This window comes from Meles meles, chromosome 16 (genome assembly GCF_922984935.1).
Source record: "Meles meles chromosome 16, mMelMel3.1 paternal haplotype, whole genome shotgun sequence".
Classification (NCBI taxonomy): Eukaryota; Metazoa; Chordata; class Mammalia; order Carnivora; family Mustelidae; genus Meles; species Meles meles.
In genome coordinates, this window is record NC_060081.1 from 14,929,178 (window position 1) to 14,935,109 (window position 5,932).

Below are 5,932 nucleotides of genomic sequence, written 5' to 3' on the forward strand. Positions count from 1 at the left end.
GCCCCACGTCAGGCTCTCTGCTCAGTGGGCAGCCTGCTTCCCTCTCTCCTTGCCTCCCTCTCTGCCTACTTGTGATCTCTGTCTGTCAAGTAAATAAACAAAATCTTTAAAAAAAAAAAACATGGAATGAAGAGGGGCACTTGGATGGCTCAGTAGGTTAAGCGTCTCACTCTTGGTGTCAGCTCAGGTCATGATCTTGCTGTTGGGGGAGTAAGCCCCAAGTCGGTCTTCGACTCAGTGTGGGGTCTGCTTCAGATTCTCTCTCCCTCTTCCACTCTGCTCCCTCCCCTAACACACACACACACACACATACACACACACACACACACACACACACTCTCTCTCTCTCTCTCTGTCTAAAACAAATAAATAAAATTTTTTAAAAAAAAGACCTCCTGTTGCTTTTCCCTGTCTGGAGAGCCTCCTGCATCCCATGACCAGGGCACTGGGTGCTTCCAGTTACAAAAGCCTCTTATTCTTCTCAGTAATCCTTTGCAGAGCTGGATACTGAAGCTTGAGAACATGCAAAAAAATGCCCAAGGCTGGACCACTCTAAACAGCAAGGCCGGGATTTGAACCCAGGTCTGCTGTGTCAAAATCTAATACTTTTCTCATTAGAGGCATGGTATTATCAGAGAGAGGGAGTCCCAGCAACAGAACCAAATGTACCCATGCTTCATTTCTCCTGAGAGTTTGGAATGAGGGCATTTGGCCAACCCCACTGAGAGTGAGGGGCCAAGAGGCTGAACCAGCCCACCCAGAGGATCTGTTTCTTTCTTTCTTCCTTGGCCTCAGTCCTTTGCTGACCTTCTCTTCCTTACTCAGCAGACCCTGGTTCTCTGGGAGCTCACCCTGGGGTAGGGGCAGCGAGGAGTGACATATCCATTGTTTTTCTTGGTCCTTGGCAGCTTTGCCTAAGTAGGCAGATCATAGGCCGGACTGACTGGAAGTCTGAACTGTTCTGATTTCTCTCGTGTTGGTTGCTAACACAGGCGCGATGCCAAATATACCACAATAAAGCTGAGAACAAGAAAAGAACTGAGGACCACCTTTTCTGTCCAAAACTGCTCATGGAGTCATGGCGACTTCCATTTTTTTTTTAACATAGACTTTCACAATTAATACACTATAAGGCCAACCTAAGTCTGGGCAGTCCCAATAAATTGGGAAAATAAACATGAATAAAAGAAGTAGAAACTTAAAGGGAGCACAGAATTGCTAAATCTTATCTTATTCTCCAAGTCCCAGGGGCTTCAGAATAAGAGATTCTTAAAGAAAAGTGTGGCTCTCTCCCTAAAGAAAGCATAGTACCTTTCTTTCCTACTGTTAAGTATAACCCCTCGCCTCAGACTGAAATTGTCTTTTTGATGTTTCTGTATAAAAGAAAGATAATACTCCAAATTTGGAATACCTATAGGAAGGCTAGAATCAATTTATTTTCTTATACTTAGATATATTTGCATCTAAGAAATTTTCACAGCATTAGTTAAAATTGGAGATTTGCAGGAACACAGCTCAGTGGAGAGTTTATCTGATTTGCAATGTAATCTTGTCCTGACAGTGCACACATACCTTAGACACAGGAGGGGACACAGGAAGCCATGGTTGATGTTAATATTCTGTCTAGACATAATTTGTGTCTAATGCAGGAACCAGGCACAACATGGAGGATACGGAAATTTACAACAAAGCTTTTGATATCCAATTGTGACTCATTGTCCAAACAAAGTTACTACTGAAACTTCAGAAGGCCTTAGTAAATAGTAAGGGTCTAATCCCAATCCACAGGAACTATACCAAGATGTAACTATATTTTCTCCTGAGCTGAATCATCTTATGAGACAATTTAGGTAAGAAATATATTTCTTTAATTCAAAATCACTTAAATTAATATCCCTCGATAAACAGTCTGATGGATTTCTTATATATTTTGGGCAGTTTATCTGATGGAATTCCTAACACAAAATGTGTCAAGTTGAAACAGATGTTGCCTTATAGAATTGCTTTCCTTTATTTTGTATTACAAAGAGGTTGGTTAATTGGTTGGTTGGTTAATTCTAAGCAAATCTTCAGAAGTCAGTGAAAAAACACTGTTAAGCATCATGCTTTCCTGCAACAGACATTTAATTACAACAATGAATATAATACAGTATCTTTCCTTAAGTAGGTTTCAGCTAATTGTGTGAGTGAACCAGAAAAATGCATGCACACAAAGATGAACACGGTGAGTATTCAGGGGGAGAGAGACAGAAGAAGTAATACTGCTGGGATGTATGATGCTAGCAAGAGATTATGTTAATATTTTAGGTGTACTGATAATAATGTAGTGATTTCTAAAGATCTTTACCTTTTAGAGATATATTCGGAAATGTTCGTAAATGAAATGATACCATATCTGAATTTGCTTTTAAGTGTTTCAGGATGGATAGAGTAGGTGGGATAAAAGCGAAAAAAAAAAATCAGCCATGAGATGATCATTGCTGAAGGTGTTGAGGAACCTTTTGCATATGTTTGAAATTTCAACAATAAAGAGCGTTCCTTTTTTTTAAGTAGGCTCCACACCCAGAGCGTGTGGCACTCTGTGATGGCACACCACTCTGGGTGTGGAGCCCAGCTTGGGGCTTAAACTCACCATCCTGAGATCAACCCTGAGCTGGAATCGAGAGTTAGATGCTTAACCGACTGAGCGACCCTAACAATAAAAAGTTGTTTTGTTTTTTAAGTCAAAATGGGTGCCTGGGTGGCTCAGTGGATTAAGCATCTGCCTTCAGCTCAGCTCATGATAGTAGGGTCCTGGGATTGAGCCCCAAGTGGAGCTCCCCGCTCAGTGGGGAGTCCCGCTCCCTCTGCCTCTGTCCCCCTCATGCTCTCATTCTCTCTCCCTCTCTTGCTATCTCTTTCAAAAAAATAAGTAAAATCTTCAAAAAATTATTTTTAAAAAAGCTTAGGAAAATTCAAAAATGAAATTAAGAATATAATTCCATTTATAATAACATAAAAAAGAATAACAACCTTAGTAATAAATTTTTTAAAAGAAGTGCCAAACTTACAGTACCCTGAAAACTAAAACCAATTAAGGAAGATCTGAACAATTGGGAAAGCATTCACTGTTCATGGATCGAAAGACTTAATGTTAAGATGGCAATATTCCCCCAAACTGATAAGCAGATACACGCAAGGCTCATAAAAATCCCAGCTGGGGGCGCCTGGGTGGCTCAGTGGGTTACGCCGCTGCCTTCGGCTCAGGTCATGATCTCAGGGTCCTGGGATCGAGCCCCGCATCGGGCTCTCCGCTCAGCAGGAGGCCTGCTTCCTCCTCTCTCTCTCTGCCTGCCTCTCTGCCTACTTGTGATCTCTCTCTGTCAAATAAATAAATAAAATCTTAAAAAAAAAAAAATCCCAGCTGACTTCTTCACAGAAATCAAGAAGCTGATTCCAAAATTCCCATGGCATGGCCAGAGATGCAGAATAGTCAAAATAATCTTCAAAAAGGAGAATGAAAGGGGAAGATTCACACTCCTCAATTTTAAAACCTACTGCAAAGCAACAGTACTTGAAATAGTATGGTTCTGGTACAAGGATAGACACATAGATCGATGCAATAGAATTGAGAGTCCAGGAATCTGTGGTCCATTCATTTTTGACTAGTACCAAGACCACCATCCAATGGTGGCAAAGAACAGTATTTCAACAAAAGGTGCTGGGACACCTGGATAGCTACATGAGAAAGAATGAACCATATACCAACATTATGTCGAAATGGATCAAAGACCTTACCTAAATGTAAGAGCTAACACTACAAAACTCTTTAGAGAAAATATGGGCATAAACATTCATTATTGTAGATTTAGCAAAAGATTCTTAGATATGACACCAAGAACACAAGAACAAAAGGAAAAAGGAGATAAATTAGATTTCATCAAAACTTAAACTTTATGTCTCAAAGGACATCATTTATTTATTTTTTTTTAGAGAGAATCTTTTTTTTTTTAAAAGATTTTATTTATTTATTTGACAGAGAGAGATCACAAGTAGGCAGAGAGGCAGGCAGAGAGAGAGGAGGAAGCAGGCTCCCTGCAGAGCAGAGAGCCTGATGTGGGGCTCGATCCCAGGACCCTGAGATCATGACCTGAGCCGAAGGCAGCAGCTTAATCCACTGAGCCACCCAGGCGCCCCTCAAAGGACATCATTTAAAAAGCAAAAACACAACTCATGGAATGGAAGAAAAATATTTGAAAATCATGTGTCTGATAAGGAACTTGTATCCAGAATATATACATTCAAAACCCCTTACAACCCAATAATTTAAAAAACTCAATTCATAAATGGGCAAAGGATCTGAATTGATATTTTTTCAAGGAAAATGTAGAAATGGCCAATAAGTACATGAAAAAATGCACAACATCATTGGTCATCAGAGAACTGCGCATCTCAACGACAATGAGATACCACTTCGCACCCACTCAGAGGGCTAGAATCAAAAAGGGAGATGATAAATGTTGGCAAGGATGTGAGGAAATTGGAACCCTCACACACTGCTGGTGGACATAAAATAGTATAGCCACTCTAGAAAAGTTTGACATCTCCTCAAAGGATTAAAACATCAAGTTACCATTTGACTCAAAATTCTGTTTGTAGGTATATGTTCCTAGGTCTGTTCCTTTAAGAAATGCTTGCAGCAGTGTTACAGTAGCCAAAAGGTAGAAACTGCCAAACAGCCATCAGCTGACAAATGGATACACAAAACCTGGTATGGCCACATAGTAGAATATTCTCCAACATACTACAACATGGACAAACCTTGAGAAACATTATGCTAGTCTCAAAAGACTACATAGTCTTTTCATTCATATAAAATGTCCAGAACAGGGAAATCTACAGAGACGGAAAGTAGATTAGTGCTTGCCTAGGGCTGGGGGGAGGGGAATTGGGGGATGATAGCAAAAGGGTATGTATGAGACTTCTTTGGGGGGTGATGAAATGTTCTAAAATTGACTGTGGTGACAGTTACATGTGTCTATGAATATACTAAAGTCATTGAATGATACACTTTAAGTATATCAATTTATAGTGTATAAATTATAGCTCAATGAAGTTGTTTTTTAAAAGATCATCAGAACACACACACACACGCACACACACACACACACACAACACACACACATTTGGGACAGACCTGAGAACAGGGCAATGGCATAGTGGAATAATTTTTAGATCTTCCCAAATTGAAAAATTGGAACAAGAAATCCATAGAAAACAACTGCAACAGAACTAGGGGACAAGGTATTTTTATGAGCCCCCAAAATGCAAAGGGGTAGGGACAAACCATTGACAGCCAGAAAACGTGCTTGGGAATGTCAGCCTGTGTGCAGAAGAAAGCAGAGAGAAACCCCCTGAGCATGCACTTCAGATTCCTCCAGGGAGGTGACGATTTCCTGACTCCAATTGTTTCAAAGTTTTTGATTAAAAGTCTAGAATTATTTGCCTTTGTCCTTACCCTTTAGAATTGCAGGGTATTTTTTAAACAAAGATCCTACGAAAAATAAAACCAACATACCCCCCCACCTCTGCACAACTTTGTGTCACATTCGAATGGTGACTCCACTTTCTTCCCTTTATTCTTTCAGCCAGATCATGTCCTGTCATTTTTAAAATTCCAACTCAAACCTCATCTCCTGAAGAAAGATTTTTAGGATTGATCCTTCCAGATTAACGGCTTCTCCAGGATGACTCAGGATGAACCCCTCCCGTTCTCAAATGTCTCGTTTCCACTGGATTAATTTCCTCTCGTTGAGGTTTTGTGCCTTTTCCAATTGAGCCTGTCCAATAAGATGAGGCATTCCTGGAGAGGAGGCTGTTTTGTCTACATCCCCCACTGTGTCTAGGATATTAAGTAGCAAACAACTGGAAGGCAGTTCTAATGCCAGTTCCT